At 56.2% G+C, this 19415-nt stretch overlaps 1 long non-coding RNA gene across 1 annotated transcript; it reads right to left on the bottom strand.

Moving 5' to 3' along the window:
- Nucleotides 1–8449: 8449 nt before the first annotated feature.
- LOC121023295 (uncharacterized) lies at nucleotides 8450–15863 on the bottom strand. The gene is made up of 3 exons (XR_005787338.1): nucleotides 15709–15863; nucleotides 15152–15218; nucleotides 8450–9067 (listed from the first exon to the last, which is right to left on the bottom strand). It is a non-coding gene; the product is annotated as an uncharacterized LOC121023295 (long non-coding RNA).
- Nucleotides 15864–19415: the final 3552 nt, after the last annotated feature.

Raw genomic sequence — 19415 nt, 5'->3', positions numbered from 1 at the left:
ACCCTCCAGACAAGGGGCATCCTAGCCCTGCTGGAGATACTGAAAGTAATTTTTTCAGCCCAATGGAGAGCCAGCCTGTGGTAGCTGTCATCCTCCCCTGTGTGTCACAGCTGCTCAGTCCCCAAGGGCCCCATGGAATGAGGGACTCACTCCTCCCCACCCCACCTGGCCAAGCAGATGCCAGGAAGGCCATAGTGGCAAAAGGAACAGCCTGTGCCAGGCACCAACACAGGAGAGCCAGAGGCTGATGGCTTACCCTGAGCTTGGGGAGCCTCAGTGGGGGATGGGACTGAGCAAGGACCTGAGCCAGGTGTGCATGGGCTCACCTGGCTCCCTTTCCTGCCTCCCATGAGGAGTGGGGGCAGGGTCTCCCCAGGGAATCCAGTGAAGGGTGCTGACGGTTAGAGTAGAGGGAGGTGACCCTGGACCCCGGTAGAAGGATGAGGCTATAGGGTTTGCCCCACCTGTCTCTGGGGTCCCCAGGCCCCTTCGATGGGTGACTGCTGACACGTGACACAGAGCCTTCGTTGCTCCCACCTGACCTCTAGCTTGGCTGGCTGCATATCAAGCTGGAGATTGGAGCAAGCACTCAATAACGCAGAATTTGACTTGCAAAATCTGCGAAGCCGTGCTAATAAGAGGACCTGTGCGTGTGAGAGTGGGGGTAGGGACCTGAAATCCAGGCTTTAAGGGCAGAACACCTCCGGGCTCAGGGGACCCTGGGCCTGCCAACCTGGCCCCTGTCTGCTCAAGACCGAAGGGCATAGAGTGTTTTGAGCAGGCAGGCAGCCCAAAATAGGGGAACAGTTCACTCCGCCTGCCAGTCCCCCAGCCTTAAGTAGGCAAAGCCTTTGGGGTCAGGATGGGGACCCTCAGCCTACCATGTGTGGCAACTTTTCCTTCCCTACACCCTTGCGGGAAAGGGGCTAGGAGTGGGGGGTCTTGCCTGACCTCTCCCTCACACCATCTAATTTCTGAGGGCCTCACACACCCCTCCTGCCCCAGCCAGGACCCCCATTGCTGTGGCTCTGAGTATGGGTCATCCTCAGTCCTTATGACAGCAGCTCACTCCCTCCTCTTGGTTCCCCACGGGGGCTCAGGGGCTGGCAGAGTAGGCCTGGCAAGGTCAAGGAGCTCGGCACGGGCTGAGCTCAGCACACAGATGGGGTCGCCTAAGGGTGACATGTGGGGAAAGGTGCTGCATCAGGGGTGGGTGTCTCCATGGGACAGGCCATAGGCACGTAGCTGGGTCAGGATTGAGGACACCTTCCTGGACCATGTGCAGGCTGAGACAGGTCTGGTCTGAGTTGAGGGCCACAGACCATGAAGAAGCTCTTTCGTGGACCCCTTTAGCGCATGGCACCTGTGGGAGGGGATAGAGGGAAAGGAGTGAGAGGCAGGCCAGGGACCCCAGTGAGCCCCAGGGAGAGCCACATATTCTCCTTCCCCTTCTCAACATGTTCCCATCACAACACTGGCCACGCCAAGTTGTGGGTCAGTCCTTGGTGCTGATGAGGACACAGTCTAGGCTGGATACTGTGGCCAGCTGTTCATTTAACAGGAAATTCCCCAATTATGTCTCTGTCGCTGAGGCCAGCAGGTATGCTGGCTGCGTGTGACCGTGGCCTAGAAGCGGAGCTGATTTGGGACACCCAGCAAAGGCTTGCAACCATGGGGCATTTTCCCAGCAATGGCTGAGTGGATTGGAGGGCTCCTTATTCCCCAGCCCCTACTGCCCACAGGAGGTCCTTGTCCTCCTGTGTCCTGCCCGGAGATGCTGTGCCCGCCCTCCACCTCCCCTCTGCACCAGGCTGGAGCCTGTGCATCCAAGTCCTGTACCCAGAGCAGACCCATCACACTGGCTTAGGGGCCCGGCAGGTGTGGCACCAAGTGGACATATGAGGAGAAAGACTCCCTTTTGGGTATCCAGCATTGTCACCACAGCACTGTATAGTCCACCTACTGCCACTGGTGCCCAGAGGCTGTGTATGGCTGCCCGGGGCAGGCTGGGCCCAAGGGCCCCCCACCACCACCCCCGCGCTTGGCCTGGCCTGCCACACCCCCACACTTCCCCTTTTAATTGGGCCTTCTCCCTGACAGAGTGCCATGTGGGCCTGTTCTGTCAACGTCGGCACAATCTTTGCTCACTGAAGCCTGGCGGAACGGAGAGGCCAGTACAGCAGAAATAGCTCCAGGCCCCTGAGAGCCTCTAAGCAGGAGCAGGGAGAGGCTTAAATCCTAGGTGTGTCAGGGACATCCTGGGTCCATGGAGGCTTCCTAGACCTCCCCAGGCCAGGGTGTGGTCCAGGGCCCAGACACCTCCAAGAGACGCAGGGAGGTTCTGCACCCAGCTCAGGCCACAGGGGCACTGGGCCAAGACAATGTGCAGGGTTAGCCCTGGTGGGGCATCCAGCCTGGGCAGCAGGACACAACAAGACTCAGGACAAACTGCCATCCTGCCTCCTCCTCGAGAGTTGGTGTGGGGCCTGCATGGGACTTGAGTCTTTTCCCTCCACCAACCGCTTCTTCCTACCTACCTGAAACAGAATCCCCTGGTTCTTGTTACAAATGCAGGTCCCATTCTCTCACTGGAGGGCGGGACAGCGAGTCTGGGGGTCCGGAGCTGAGCAAGTGCCCTGAGTAACTCCTATGACTGGGCACATTTGGAACATGGACCCCAAAATGCATGGAGGACTAGAGAGGAGTTGAGCGGGGCTGTCGGGCTGGCCTCTTGCTGGCCTCCTGCTACCAGGGGGGTTGCAGCTATAACTTCGCTTCCCCAGGCCTTGGTTTCCTGGTCTGTGAAATGGAGTAATGATTAAACTCATAGCACTGCCTTCAGACAATCACCAAAAGGCCCTGGCCCAGGTCCGCCTTCCTGGCCCAGCCAAGCACACTCACGGAGAAAACTGGGCACCATGGGCTGCACCCAGGGAGGGCCGACCTCAGGTGCACAAACTGCATGCACACGCAGACTCTCATGCACACACAATGTGTGTACAATGTACAGAGGGAGATCCCAGCGTCACACCAACACGTCACCTAGCCCATCAACTCTCAGGCTGAGATTTCAGCGGATTCGTTCTCTTCTGGGGTTCTTATGACTGTGGCTCCCCTCCTCCAGCCTGTGCCTCCCCTCCTCCTGTCACCACACAGTCCACAGCAGCAGCTAGCAACAGACACATTGTCAGCCCAGGGAGCCTCACCAGGGTGCTAGGTCCCCATGGAGAGACTCCAGTTCCTGGGACTTGAGCTCCTGCCATGTGCTGCCTCGGCCCTGGGAAGCAACACTTGTGCCCACATCGGGTGTGCTGTCACCTCTAGGCACTCACTGGTGTTCAGTGCTAAGACACAGAGATGAGCAGGTGGGCCCCACCTTTTAACCCTCCCCTCTGTGGGCTGATCCCACACAGCAAACTGTACTCAACTTATAGTGTTGACCTCCTCCCCGGTCATTGCCTACCTTGACTGTGGGATCCCTGTGCCCAGTTCGAGGGAGGGAGGGTAGCCTGGAAGGGCCTGTTCCCAAAAGGCTCTAGAAGCTAAGGCCCCCAAAGTCTCTGCCCTGTTCTGCATGCTCACACACTCTTCACCTTTGCAGGGTGTATTGTTCACAGTTCGCTCAGCATTAAAATCAGAAGCTGCTGCTGAAATTCCAACAAATTCTGGCCCCAAAGGGCAGTCACTTCAGTGAGCCATGGAATGTGATGAGGGGGGCTGGACTGGCCTGAGATAGGCACCAAGCACCAAGCGTCCACACTAGGGCGAGCACTAGCCAGGAGCCTCCCGAGAGCTTGGGGGCCTCTCCAGAGACAGACGGAAGCAAGCCTGGGCAGGGCAGCCACAGTCTGGGGTCAGCTCTCAGCAACTTAGCCTGATCTTGTGTCCTCCCCATGTGATGGCACATAGGCAACGGCTGCCCCAAAAAAGGGCCAGAAGGAGCACAGCAGTGTCTTCTGTGACTGTTCCCACCAGGCACATTCTCAGCCACTGAAGCTGGGCCTCCAATTCCATGACCACATCATTGGATGGCCTCCAGGACCCAGACAGAACTTGGTTGTGTCAGGGTGCCACAGCCCACAGCCCCGTGGCAGGGTTGGCAGCGTCTGAGGTTGTGTCAAGGTCTTTGTCCCTGGTCTCTTCTTTACCTTGCGAGGGGGTCAACACGGCCCCTGCATCTGCCCCCTATGCCTGTCTCTGGAGAGCACACCCTCCAGGTGGCACCCCACCCACGCCTCTTGCTTCTCTCTGGCTGAAAGCTGGGCCACAAGGAACCCCGGTCTTCTTGCCCCAGCGTTCACACTCAGGTCCCCTCCTGGGCCCTTTCTTTTCAAGACCCCACATTCAGATCTGGACTCCCAGGAGACTTTAGTGACCTGGAGGGAGCAACTGGCTTGGCCACTGTGGGGTTGGATCTGGGAGTCCCCATGGTGAGCCTCAGACCTAAGTCACCCCCTTGCCCGTGCCTTCTGGCCATGCAGTGCCAGGGCCTGCTGACACCCACCCAGTGCCCCTCCGGAAGTCTTGTGGGTCTCCCAACCCCTGCCAAAACTGCTCTGTGTGTCTCCCGTCTTCCCAGGAGCCCCCTTCCCAAGCCTTGGTACTTCTGCAGGGTAGGATCGGGATGGAGATGGGCATAACAAGAAGAAGTTTGGAAGTGTAGAGGTGGATGTGGCCTCTGGGCCATTGTATGCTGGGCTCACCCAGAGAACAGTCCAAGGCTCCAGGCAGGCAGTGGGAGAGACCCTGAGTGTGCACATCCTTGTGCTTCAGAGTCCCCTGATCCAGACTGTCATTTTTCAAATTCAGCAAGTATTTGTGAGCACCTTCTGTGCACGTACATAGTTGAGGGAGACACTGGTGTGGCCCTCAGAGCAGGCACAGGTCTACAGAGTGGGAGGAGCTTATGGGTGTCACAGAAAGCCTACCCCTGGGCCTTGGCACTTGCCAGTTCCCCACTCCCACTCCCTCTCTGTGCACTCTCTCCGGTCACACCCTCCCTCCTGCTCTGGGCCCATATTTCCAACCCACCTTCTCAGCAGGGCCTCCTGGAATACCCAACTACCTCAGCGGTCCTCCCTGACCTCCTTGAGTTCACTGTGTATACCCAGGATCAGCCCCAGAGAATACTACTCTATCTCCATTACCGCTGCACTCTACCAGGCCAGTGTCCAGGAGCCTTAAGGACTACCTATGACAACTGCCACGGGGATATGGACCTGGGGGTCAGAAACATCTCAGTGTCAAGGAAGTGGCCAGGAAGAACATGGCCCAGCCCTCTATGGTATCCTTTGCCCATCCTGAGACTAGGCCTGGCATCACCCTTCTTTATATAGGAAGCCAATGGGAAGCTGGATCCAGTAGAATCACCACCCCAGGGAGTGGCTTAGACATGCTGACTGTAAACAGCTGTTAGTTTCTTGGAGAGCAAACTTAATTGTTTTAATGGCAGAGTAGTTATTCCTCACCGTGCAGCTTGGAGCTGCGGGCCTCGGAAGTTTTGTGTCCTGCTAGTTGGCCCTCACCCTGGACAGCCCTGCTCGGCCTTAGAACCTTGTATAAGCCAGTCAGGTGAGTGATGGGTCCTTCGCAGGAGTGGGCTGTGTCCCTGAGACCCTCACAGGACCCCAAGCCAGGAGTGCATCTGTGAACATGCTGGGGGGTGGGAGGTGGGCCACAAGTGCGTGTGGATACATGTATGTCTGTATGTCTACATGAGTGGCCATGTGTGTGTGCATGTGTGTCCACCTGTGAGATCATGGCATCCATCCTCCCTGCTCAAACCCCTGCATTTGTCTCCACCTGGCATCTTCCTCTTCCCTTCCAGGGGTCCCTAAGTCAGCCCCCTGGCCCCAACTCCCCACCCAGTGCAATGGGAGGAGGGATCAAGGACCAAGAATGTGTACTTCTCCCATCACAGAGGGCCTAGCTGTGTGATGCTGGGTGGCTGATGACCCCTCTCTGGACTCACTGACACCATACTACCCTCCACATGAGGTCAAATGTGTGCAGAGCTCAGGGATTTTGCCCCAGTCATTCCAGCTCTAGAAAGGATCCTGGGGTGGTACAGAGGGTCCTAGCTGGGGAGAGGTCTGGGCTGGATAGCTGTCCGCAACACAGCGTAGGGTACAGTGCCCATGCCAGGTAAGGAGTCCCCAAGCCACAGGCAGGAGGAGAAGCGGGAGTTCTGGGCAGCTCAGGCCTGCTTGGCCCTCCCCAGCCACAGCAGAAAACATCCCGAGGCCGGAGTCCACTCAGCAACTACACCGGTCGGCACAGTGGCCTCGGTGAAGACAGGAAATCCATACTAAGCTGAGCAATATTTCCAGCGAGGTCAGACCTGTTGGCAAGGGGAAGGCTAGTTGGGGGGGATTGAGCCAGGCTGGCTACCCTCACCTGCTCACAGGCTGAAAGCAGGCGGAAGTGTCCAGGCCAGGTCCCCATGCACCTCTGTGAACCAAGTCAGACCATCCCAGGGCCAGGCCCTGCCTGGCTCTATCTACCCTTGGGAAGCATCCCACACATGAACCCTGGGGCCAGGTCTTCTCTTGTAGGTGGCAGGGTCACAGGCACCATGCATCTGCCTGCCCCAGCACAGGGGAGCAGTCAGGACAAGGATAGCCTTGCTGACCAAGAAGGAGCCAGTGCAGCCTTCTCTCAGCAGCCCCTTCCCCGCTCCTCCGCAGGCTCCAGGGGCTGGCAGAGCTTCAAAGGTCCCTCCTGGGGTCCCTCTCCACTGTTGCCTTCCACAGGAAGCTGTAGTCCTGGATATACCACCTGCACCCTACCTGTGACTATCAGTGGCAGCTCGAAGATGCTCCTTTGGGCCCCCAAATACCTTGGCCAGGCAGGGTGACTGATGGGATCAGGGTCCTCTGTCCCCCAGGAGATCTACTTACCAAGTGTGAGCCCTAGCTGTCTGGCCCCAGGTGGGGGTGGAGTGGTTGCTTCTGGGGTGTTTGCGAATGACTGGATGAATCAATGAGTGAATGAATGAAGAAAAGTACAAATGCCTCAGGCTTCCCTGGGAATTGCCCCAGGTGATGACAGGACCCAAAAGTTCCAGGGTCCCATGGGTGGGGGTGCTCCATTTAGGACCCTGGACCCATCTTTGTTTGAGGTTCCTGTCGGTGTTCTTTGGCTATCACAGGACGGCCTGGGTGTCCTGGCACCAATCCCCCACTGCACAGGGTGGGCAGGCTACTCTGTGCAGCCCATGGGGAAATAGAGGCTAGAGGTGGAAGCTCCTGTCGCTGCTCCCCAAGTGTTTCCCATTGGCACCTTCCCACCTGCAGGAAGCAGCCCAAGCCACATGGTTCTGGACAACAGACTATTGGGAAAGAGTGGGGTAAGACACACCTGGGCTGGTTCAAGTCCTACATATTCTCTCTCTCTCTCTCTACCCAGAAACCAGCAACATAGCTGTCCATCAGTCTGGGTCAGTAAGTGACTTAGAACTGGGTCCCTCTGCCAAGCGCTGTGGCATTCAGTATAAACAGAAAATGCTCCTCTGTTGCTTTAAGATTTGGAACTGTTTGTTTTGCCAGCATACCTTGGCCAGCCTGACTGATAGGGGGGGACAGCTGTTGGGTGGGTTCCTCACTAGATACACCAACAGGGCCACAAGCAGGGTCTGAGGCTGCCCCAAGGAGGCAAGTGTGGAACCCTCCCTCCCAGGCAGATGTTGAGTTGATGGGCCAGCCAATCTGCAGGCTTGAGGCCCATGAAGGTGAGCCCAAGAGAGAGGACTTGATTGGGGCAGGCCAGCAGGACAGGTATGCTGCCACTGTAGGTGGGTGAGCACTCCATAAGACAGGGAAGAGACTGGGGCTGTGGCCCCAGTGTGGTTGGACTCTCCATCAGGAGCTGTGTCCCATTGGCCCAGTCGGGCTGGCTCGCTGGCATGTCCACCGAACTGTCCCCTGGACTGGGTCATCTCATCAGGTTGAACCTACCAGCCTTCATCTGTTTCTCTCCTCCTCTGCCACCTAGCCATGCCCCCTCCCTCCCCCAAGTCAGACCCCACCCTTCTCCCCTGACCTGACCACAGAAGCCAGGCATAGAAACATGTGCACTGGCCCCCAGTAACAACCAGCACTCACTGTTCACTCCTCCAGGCTGGTCTGTCTCCTTTGTCCCCTGTTGGGTCCCAAGTGCTAGTGCAGCCTGTGCCTGACACACACTGAACAGCCTTGAGGGGGTACCATGGTCACCCCATTTTACACAAGGGGACACTAAAGCTCAGAGCCACGAGCCCTAGCCCCAAAGGCTCTGCCACACAGAGGTCTATCATCTGAGGCACCCAACCCCCCCACCACCCTCAGGCAAGGCTTATCAAGGAGCCCCTAGACCTCCATGGCGGGGTGGAGGGGGGGGTTACTGTGTCGCCTGCAAAGGCATGTTTTCATTAGCAAGAGATGAATAATTAATGCCATGGCGCCTTTGAAACTGTTTTGGTTTTTATTTTAAACCTTTTTTCTATGTATAGAAACAACACTTCCGTTACTTACCAAATTTATTTTTTAATAAACACGGCAGATATTTATTCAATCCCTAGTGCTCCCTGGGGCGGACTGGCCCAGGGGCATCAAGGACCTGCCCGGCACCACCATCAGCTCCCACCTTGTGCCAGTGCAACCTCCAAAGTGCACAGTGGTGACAGAGGACAGCGGTCATGGGTGAGGGCACACAGCTCTCCTGCTGCCTCTCATCCCCTGTCACAGACCTGGGATGGGGTGATGGGTGGGTGGTACGAGGTCTGACATGGGGCAGGATGGAGCCCAGGGTAAGATGGGCCCCAGGTGGAGTTCAGGTGGAGGCTGGGAGCTCCCATTGCAGGGGTAGCACGTGATGAGAGGCAGGTCATCTGTTCTGGGAGGCGAGGATGTGAGGTCACTGGCCCCAGGGAAGCACCTGCTTCCCACCATCCATGAGGCCTTCTTCCTTCTGTTGCTGAGCCTGGGACCCGAGCTGGGGGCCTGGATAATTAAACTCTGTGATTCTCTGGGCCGAGACCGGCGAAGCGTTGATGCCTTAGCTCTGCAAGTCCATCCTCAAATGCTTGCTGCTTTCTCAGAGAGTAAGTCAGAAACACTTATTTTTAAATTACAAACCAAGCAGTGTGGGCAGCAGCAGAAAAACAATAGGTTAACACTTCCCAGGCTTGAGGCTCTGAGTGCCAGGATGCCAGAGTCCCTCAGTCCATCCGTGGCCAATATCACGGAGTGGACATCTCGACCCCATGCCCCTGTCTTGCTCCCCAGCCGCGTTTCCTTAGCTAAACCATGATGCTAAACAAAGGAATTAGGACGTAGACATTTTTTTCTTGCAAGAAGTCATCATTAATTTTTTAAAGTGTGCAATATTGTCCTCCATGAAACATGTGAAAAATGAGTTGTCTGTTCCTAATAAATATTTTCTAGATTAAGTATTTGTAATGCTATCAATTATTTATCTCCATATATGGAGAATGCATAATTTGTAATAAAATGCAGAAAGGGTTTTAATTTTTCTGCACAATATATGAAATTGGGTTTTTGACTAATACACAAATAAATTGACTCTAATCCCATCCTGTCACAGTGTACGTTATTGTTTTAGGTATAAATCTCTTATTTTATAGATGTTTTCAAAAAATTAATCTCCAATATTTAAGGATCGGAGTAAATCTCCCTAACGGGGTGTTTTCAGCGGGTTCCCATTTATAATACTTGTCGTTTCCACACGGCCCCCTCCACCCTCAAATAGTCAACTGTACATGCCAAAATCTCGCCAGGCCTCTGCAAACACTTATAAAGGTTCATAATTTACAAAATAGATGTTGTGTTGCCTGTAATGAGGAGACTCCAGGCCCATCAACAGTAAGATGCCCGGGGCCTGGCCCCATCCTGCAGGCTAGGGGGTCCATGTGGTTCGGGGTCCCCGGTCTGGTCGCTAATGGTAAAGTGGAGGCCAGGCCCATCCCACACATGAGCGGGTCCCAGCTGAAAAAAGCATGTCCGGGCCCTGCTTGTGTGGCACAGAGACTTGGGGAGGGAGGCAGAAAGGGGTCAGTGTGTGAAGAAATCAGCAGGGACCCAGGAGAACTGGCATGTGGCTGGGCTCTCTCCCCTGTCTCTCTTTGGCCTTCACCCAGCCACAAACATTAACCTATAATCATTAACTCCACAAACATCCGGGTCATGAGATACGCCCACTGAACCCAGTAACTGCACCAAGCACTTGTCCTATTCTGGACACTGGAGACAGATGCATAGGGGGAGCGTCTCCCCTTCATAGTGTGACATCCGGTGCTGACCACCCCAGGCCCAGCTAGGCCAAGCCAGGAATGTTTCCCTGAAGAGGTGTTGCAGTATAGTGAGTGGCACCCAATCACACTCTGACTTGACACAGCTCGCTGTGTGACCCCAGTGAGTCTGTCCCCGACCCGGACCTTGGTTCCTCCAACTGGAAACACAGAGCCCAGGTTCAAGCCACCACAAGGCTGCAGGTCAGGCTGTCCACTCTCATCTTGGAGCCCAACTCCCAGTGAGGCTGGCGGCTCTGCAGGATACAATGTTGTTGGGATGTTGACACCCCAGGCATCAGCGTGGGCTCTAGGCCCAGGCCAGGCCAGTCCCGGTACCTCCCCCTCCTAGCCACATCACAGTGATTGGGTGCAGGGAAAGTTGCATGACTCAAGCCAGCTCTTCAAGATGCCTTCTTGGAATTTTTCAGGTGGAAGCAGGAGGTGGACCCCCTTTCTCCCTGGAGCGAAGTCAGGAGGTACAAGCCTGGCACTACGAGGGCCACAGGTCCAGCTTAGGGATCAGCCACTCAGAAAGGTTGACCATGTAGGGAAGTGGCAACAGGGGCTTGGAGGGGTCTCCTAGGCACTCTGGGTCCTGAGTTCCTGTGTCCCAGGGCCAGCTCATCCCTGTGGTCCTGAGGCCATCCTAGGAGCCACGAAGTCTCCACTCACACTGTCCTGAAACAGTTCCCTGGGCCCTGGGGCGGTGGGGTGGGGGTGGGGGGGTCACATCAGAGCCTGGGTACTCTTGGGGCCGTGGGAGCACACACTGATGGAGCCAATACTGATGTTCTAATAACTCAGGGAATGGGTTGGAGGGGTACGGAGCTGTCTGAGATGCCTCTTCCAGGCTCTGCACGTTAGGAAGCGACAAGAATTGTTTCATCAGAGGTACTTGATAATTGGAGAACCAGAGGGTAAAGTGTATTTGTGAAAACCAGGACTCAAGCCCTGAGAATTAAGAGCAGGACATCTATCCACCTGACCACCCATTGCTGCAGAACACAGAAAGCCAAAATGCCAGGCAGCAAAAAGGTATAAAGCAGAGGGGTGAAATAGGCCAGTCACAAAAGGACAAGTACTGTAGGAGTCCACTTATGTGAGGTCCCTGCAGCCATCAGATTCATAGAGACAGAAAGCAGATGGGGGTGCCAGGGGCTGGCGGAGGGGGTAGGAGTTGTGTTTAATGGGGACAGAGCTTCAGTTTAAGAAGATGAAAAGTACTGGAGGTGGATGGTGGGGGCGGATGCACAACAATGTGAGTATGCTTAATGCCACTGAACTGTACGCTTAAAAATGATTAAGACGGTAAATTTTATGCTACACGTATTTTACCACATTAAAGAAAAAAAAAAAGAATGTTTCCCCTCCAACCCCCCTCGCCCCAACATTATAGGTCTATATGCCACTGAATTTTTTTAAATACATAAAAATAGGTCTCTGGTTCATTCTAGATTTACTATGCAGAATCACCTACCGAGTGAATGTCCTGAATATGCAATCTTTAACTCAATAAATGGATCATTTTAGTTAAAAAAAAGGAAGAGGAGGAAAAGAGCATAAAACAGGGCCCATAAAACTGGATGACTGAAGCAAGACACGGCACCAGTCATGAATGATGTCAGTGTCTCACATTGTCCTTCTAGAAGGCAGATGTCCTCGGATGGGGACAAAGCAATGGAGTACCACCTGCGCAGCCTCAGCAGAGTCAGCGAAGGAGTTCATGCAGGTCGTGTCGAGAGGGAAGCAGGAAGACAAGCGAGGACCTACATTCGGAGGAGCTGGGTTCCAGGTCACAGTGGTAGAGGGACATTCTCGGGGGACACAGACAGAGCAGGAAGCAGAAAATGTCCCATGTCTGAGATGTCCCCTCCAGAGGGGATGGCTCCTTCTTCTCTTACTCCCAAATTTTACCCAAATAAAAACTGTAACGAACGGTCACAACAACCATGGGAAGATGGGCAGCCAGGAGAGACACGACCTAGGAAGGGGGCTCTGCCCACCCCCACTCAGGCAGGTCTCTAGGCCCCAGTGACTCTAGAGGGTGACAGGCCTGAATGGCTCAGTGGGACAGGCATGGAGGGTGGGCCCTCAGCGTACTGGGTTCCTCAGCAGACAGGGGGCTCCAGGCGTCAGCTCCCGCGAGGAACCATCCCCATTGCCCTGGGCCTTCCCAGCAGGTACAGCGTTAACCAGGCCTTTTATTTTCTGTGTACTGATGCTTTGACATCTCAGGTTCTGACCGCCCCTGAAGGGACTGTCCCTCCCAAGGTTAGCCAATCCCTAGAGCGCAAACAACTCATCCCCGAGCACACATTTCATAGACAAACTAATCAATCCAGAGTCCACTCCCAACCACCTCTTGCGTGGCTCCCACACTCTGAGCCACTGCCTACCTGTCCAGATCACCCAGGCCCGTGTGCCAGACAACCAGGGATAGCCCCTATGGCCCCGGTGCTGAAATCACTCAAACTAACCAGTCCTAAGACTGCTTCCCTGTAGCTTTCCCTCAGAAACCACAATAAAGGCTCCTGCCCCCAGTATCCCTCTCCCACTCTGCCGCTGACCTACCCTTCCCGGTGGCCCCCTGGAGCACGGTATGCCCCCTCCTTTTAGGATCTGTGAGTAACCAACTATCTTCTCAATGACAGTTGTCTCCTGCTCTGTTGGCTTCGGCATAGCTGAATAATAATAAAACCTGGATTTCAAGCAGGCAGTTCATGACAACAGGGACAGTGGAGGGGGGGTCACCAGGGGCGGGTGGTGAGTCTTGGGGGTGCACAGGGGCACAGTGGGCGTGCAGGGGTGCCGGGAGGGTGCCGGGAGCTCTGCTGGGCAGAGGCATCTGTGCAGTGGGGGTGCAGTCTGTGGTGGGACCCTGAGCCCAGAGCCACCATGACTGTGGCCTCACCCTGAGCAGGACCGCCCATCATACTGGGGGGGGGGGGGACCCAGCCACTCTGCCAGGTTCAGTCCTTCCGCCCTGAACCCTGGCACCTCTGTCTAGCACGGAGGGCACTTCTGAGGCCAAGGACATGGAAGGCTGAGTAAAGTGGTTACCAGGGAAGCTACACAGCCTCAATTTCCCTGGGGGCCTCCTCATCCTGGGCTGACAGGAAGGAGAATCCGTCTCAGCAATGGTGACAGGCAGGATGGCGCAGGAGCGGCTGAGGCAGAGCTGACGGGTGTCAATGAAAGCCGTGTTTCATGGTTTTCAGGAGCACTAGGGCCAGGAGGGGCTGAGGGCTGGGGTGCAGGGTGGATGCAGAGCAGGGTTGGGGGGGGTGCACCCCGTGAATTCATGTGGAGAGCGCAGGAGAAGACATAGTGTGTTTCCCTGCCCCCACCCACCTCTGCCCTTACCCCAGGTTGTTGGGTGGGAGCTTGAGTTTGACAGCAAAGGATACTGCACTGGGCTGGGGGGCCCAAAACCCCAATGGGCTGAGATCGAGGATGTGGAGGACTCCCATGGCCCAGGGTCAGGGACATGGTAGCATGTGGGCTAGAGCTGGGTGTGAGCCACAGGTTTGGGGTGTGAGTGGGCAGTATAGACCAGGGGACAGTGAGAATCAAGCTGCTATTCCCTGCACGTGACACCCCACCCGCCCCCTGGGAACACCTCAGAGCTCTTCTCTCGGTAGTCAGTCCCTGTGAGGGGCCTCAGGGACCTCGGAAGATGCTCCTGCAGCACAGCCAGCACAGTGCGGGGAGGCCAAGCAGGAGAAGGCCAAGTAGGAGGAGCCTGGGGCTCTTTCAACCAGGAGAGCGGGGCCCAGGCTCCTCCTGCTGTCAGGTAGCCCTCTGGGAGCTGGACGGTGTCCATGGGCCTGGTGGGCACAGGAGAGGCCCCAGTGACTGGCCACCCATAGGATTGCTGGGTAGACAAGCAGAGGAGCCTGGAGTCGCAGTGCAGCATCTTAAGGGCTTTGGGGACTGACTCTTGGAGGAGCTCTTGAGTCTGCAGCCCAGGGCTTGCTGTGGTCAGCAGCACTCGACCCATGGCACTGCTGGGCATGAGTGTACTCCCATGCCCAGGCAAGGTTCATCTACATAGACTGTCCCTCCAGGGCTCATGGGTCCTTTGGTCAGCCCATGACCGTGGTGCAAGGGGGTGGCCCACTACACTGGACACAACATCCCACAGGCCTGATGTACCTCCTCTGTGTCTCCTGCACCCTGGATAGTAGGATCCCATGTGCCAGTTGGAAGGACTTGTCTAACACCTGTGGCCCTGAGCTGGGATTCAAATCCCCAGCTCAGATGCCAAATCCTGGCCCCACTGGCTCACTTCCTCCAAAGAGACCCCCCCATCAGGTACAAGGGAAGGTCCAAGCCTTAGCCCCACCCTGCCACCAGGCCTTGCTTTCCTGGGCCCTTGCTAGCCACTGTTTCTCATCTGGCCTCCCTGCCATGAACTCCACTTGTGTGTGTGTGTGTGTGTGTGTTTGTGCATGCACTCCTGCGCACCAGTGTGTGCTTGTATACACTTATATGTATACATGTATGTGCATGCATGTGAGCCTGTGTGCACGTGTATGTAGACAATCAAACTACGGTGGCTGCCCCCAAGGACTATTCTCTGGAGAAGCTCTGCCCCCAAGTCCTCATGTCATTATATATTCAGAACATTGTGGGAACTGATTCTTAAATGGACTGAGGCCAAAACAGCACCACATTGGCAAGGCACTCATGCCCAGGGCCGGGGTGCAGGACACCTCTCAACCCCACACTGAAGTCCAAGCTCAGAGTGTCAGGAGCAGGCAGAGGTAGGTGGGCCCTGGGAAGCACTCAAGTATGGATTCTATTACTTAGGAAAAGACAGGCATTTCCTGTGTCTGAAAGAGGGCAAGACAGGGCACTCACCTTGGATGACAGAAGCCCCGCCCACCAGCGAAGCAGGTCCCAGATCCCCAGATGAACCGCTTGCCTGCTAAGGACAGAGACACAAGACAGGAAGAGGCTAGAAGCCTGGAGAAGCACCGTCTTCTCCCCCACGTGGAGATTAGGTGCCATTTTATTAGTGGAAACAGACTTGGGTGTTGCAGGCCTTGACCAAGGAGTCAGAATTTTCTATGGGGCCTCAGAGGAACTCCCAACTCTTGGAGCCCCCAACAAGCGCCAGAATCCATGGTGAGGTTCAATATCTATGGCAGGATCCCTTCCCCATGAAGACAAGGGTGGCTGGAGGTGGGTTTAATGACAGGAAATCCAGAAATTGCACGCACATGACCCTGGCAGGGTACCAAGACTGGGAGGGCAGTGTGGCCCCAGACAGCAGGGCTGCTCCACTCGAGAGGTTGGATTTGTACCCAGTTGCCCCCAGACTCAGTTCCATAGCCATTGTGGGCTGTTGGGCAACCTGGGGCAGGCACCATCCCCTCAGGCCCCAGTCCCATGTGTGTGGACCCCTCTGCACCTACCTTATCATGTGTCAAAACTCACAGATGCTGCTGTGAGCACCAAGACACTCCTCTTGCCTTACAAGTGGACGGCACAGGTAATGCCCCATCAGGGCCCCTGGCACCTAGGATCTGGGCCCCCAGAACCTGCCAAAGCCAGGCAATCCTGATCTCCATCATTCCCTGCATATAAAAAAATGTTTTTAACGTTTATTTATTTTTGAGAGAGACAGAGACAGAATGCGAGTGGGTTAGGGGCAGAGAGAGAGGGAGACACAGAATCCAAAGCAGACTCCAGGCTCTGAGCTGTCAGCACAGAGTCCGACGCGGGGCTCGAACTCACGAGCTGTGAAATCATGACCTGAGTCGAAGTCGGACGCTCAACCGACTGAGCCACCCAGGCGCCCCCATTCCCTACATATAGATGGTGCAGGGCCCAGCTGGACACTCCTCTTCATGCCAACCACAGCCTGTGCCCACCTTGGCCCCTCTGTGACTCAGTTTACCCTTTCCTCCTTGCCTGGAGCCTGCAGAGGCATCCCAGTGGTCAGGCATGGGGCAGGTGGAGGCACAGCCCAGCAAAGCTCCTCCCTGCCCAGCTGCCTCCCCCTGGGCCAGGACTGACTGCCACCCTTGCCCTCAGCTCCTGCCCCATTCCCTGCAGGACTGCAGTGCTGATGATGCCCCCAGGGATTCAGGGTCAGTAATGCCCCTTCATGATTGCGATATCCCCTGCCCCAGCCGCCTATGTGATGGGCCAAACAACACCCTACTCTTTCAAAGTGCACAGCTTAGATGACAGTAAAGCCAAATCCTCCTCCGGTTCCCTAAGAATTCTTATCATTCTGTTTGTAAACTACAGAGCATGCCATTTGCCCCTTTTCTGTCCTTTTCCCTTCTAAGCCCCGGGGGCAGAGTGGAGTTCACAGTGGCTCATGAAGATCTTTGGACGTCAACTCACAGACCTGCTGTGACCGGGGCAGCAGATATTTCTGAGAAAATCTTCCTAACAGTCCTTGTTGTACTCCAGCGGTTCCTGGGAGACAACCCCAAGCAAGGACAAGAGGTGCCGGAGGACGGTGTGTCCCTCCCACCCCTGGGGATGCTGGCCAGAGTCTGCAGGTAATATTCGGCCACAGAACAGAGTCGAGTAACGGCAATGACAGCAGAGCCACCTCAACCCACAGCCAGCCACCTCGGTCACTCTTCACAGCAGCCCCAGGACAGGCTAGCAGGGTCGGGATCTGAGCCAGGGCCACGAGGCCGGTGGAAGCAATGCCAGGATTCCAACCCGCCTGGGCTGATTCCAACCCACCCCACGTGATGTGTGTCCCACAAAGCAAAGCTCCTGCCCCGGGACCACCACGGAGTCTCTATGCGTGGCGCTGCCAGCAGGCATGGACGCAGGACCTGAGTCCCCCAGCAGCTGTGCCTGCCCCGGAGACCCTTCCTCTGGCTCTTGCCTACCCGTGAGGTCCCCATCACGCTACACCGCCCCAGGCTAGAGCCGGCTCCCTGAGTGACAGCAATTAGGGCCGTGGCTGGCAGAGCAGCCCGCTCCCCACAAAGCACCTGACGTGGCAGCAGCTCCCCGGGGGCTGCCGTGCTCCGGCTGTGGCTGAGGCGCTTGGAATCTCTGCTTGCTGCTGTAAAAATGGAAACATCCCCTACGTGAGACACAAGCTGGCAAGGAGAACGCCACTGTGAAATCTCACACCCTGAGGCGGGCGGGCGGCAGCCAGAGGCCCCCCAGGCAAGAAAGGCTGTGGTGGGGGGGAGCCAAGAACTTGGGGGCACAGGGGCGAGGCGCAGACCCCCCCCCCCAGCCAGACAACCCTGCTGGGAACATGGGTTAGGCCCTCCCTGCCTGGAGAGACCATTTTCCGGAAACGCCAACGAAGCCAGTTGCACCCGGCTTTCAGCACCCTCCCTGTGCTCCTGGAATAGCTGTGAAGGAGGGGGCAAGTGGGTGTGGTGGGGGAGGGGACATCCAAATGGAAGGTAGAGTGGCCCCCCCCTGGGGTCTGGAGGGGCAAGGCTGGCCCAGAGTCTACAGTTCTGCTGCCTGGAGGGGTATGGGGTCAGTGATGGTGTGTCTGTGCCACAAGGAGGGTCCCTGAGGTGTGGCCAGCTGTTCTGGCTGGGGCTTCAGAATTAAACATGCAAGCCAAGCACACACGGGACCTCAGCCCGTGTTCCTCAGGCTCAGTCAGGCTGGGGACCCTGATGATCCCCCCTCTGGCAGCACTTTCCTGGCCAGGACCCTCCTTCTTCCCGGCACCCCTGGGCACTGCTCAGCCGCAGGCTTGGCAGCTCAGGTCTGAAATGTTCTTCGTGCTAACTAAACTAGAGCCTGCAAACACCCACTAGTGCCAGGAGCCTGTGTTGTGCATGTAAAACACCCCCACCCAGCAGGGCTGTTCGCACCCCCAGATTCACAGAGAATACTGCACAGGGCCCACGGTCTGCACTGGCCAATGTCCACCGTCAGCAGAACACGTGGGCCGTGAACCCCAGGTGACCCGGGGTGGAGCGGACCCTCACCACTGGGGATAAGGAAATACGGCAGCCACCTCTGTGGGATGTGGTCAGGGTGGCCCATGGCAGGCCTGCCCTGTGAGCACTTTCCTTGCGAGTTGCTGGTTATGAGGAAAAGAGGGTCAGGGCCGGTCCTCTAGCCCTAGGGCCCAGGCCCAGCTCCCAGGCCAGTAATGACTTCCACCGGTCAATACCATCTGGCCAAGGGCTCCACTCTGAGGGCCCCTAGTATCCTGGGCGTGGCACCCAATGCCAGGAACCAGGCACTTCCGCCTTAGGACTGCCCCAGGGCTTAGCCACCCTTTTGGGCCCCCCAGCTGACAAAATTAATTCCCTGGAAACCAAAATCAGTGTAAAACCTGGACCACCTACCTGTACCCTCACACATATCTGCACACTCACAGACATTTGTCAATATATACCAACTCACATGTGCACACAGACACATTCATCACAAACATACACACTCACACTGATGCACATTTGGTGCACGCTTGCACGAACCTGCATACACACCACGTACTTGCATGCTCACATGCACCCACACACACATCACACAGGCACATTTTTATGCCTGCTCACTCACATTCTCATATACACATACATACACATATACACGTACACATACTCACACACATGTGTGCTGACATGCTCTCGAACATGCAGCTTTGCACACACACATGTTCAGGCTCACAATTCACATGCACACACATGAGCACATTCTGGCTTTTCATTCTCACTCAGACTCTGTGCAGACCCCTCGGTGACATCCAGAGGTGGGTGTCCCACCTGCAGTTATTGCCAAGTCCCTTTCCCACGTGTCAGGCAAGCAGCCGAGGGCCCACTAGCGGTTCCAGACCTTCCTCTGCACCGCAGCAACTCTAGGTCTACCCTCATCATCCAGAGATGCCTTGGGCTGAGCAGTGAGGAGGTGGGTGGGGGGTGACTTCAGGGGGCTGGCAGACGGTTGGTGTGTCTGCTCAGTTACCCACATGCTCAGTGGCTGAGGAGATGGGGTACCATGGGGTGCAGCGCTCTGGGGACCACCCTGGATGGGGCCCCCAGGTGGGCATACAGTGGGGTACGGGACAGGCAAGGACTTGGGTTCTGTCCCATAGAGCTGGGAAGACGGAAATAAGGCAGCAGAGATGAGAGCAAAGGTCTCTCTCTCTCCACATAAAACTCATCCC

Source organism: Herpailurus yagouaroundi, unplaced genomic scaffold (genome assembly GCF_014898765.1).
Source record: "Herpailurus yagouaroundi ecotype Mexico unplaced genomic scaffold, PumYag 545, whole genome shotgun sequence".
NCBI classification, from domain to species: domain Eukaryota; kingdom Metazoa; phylum Chordata; class Mammalia; order Carnivora; family Felidae; genus Herpailurus; species Herpailurus yagouaroundi.
Note: the sequence above shows the minus strand (reverse complement) of the source record. Positions and strands in the feature narration are given on the sequence as shown.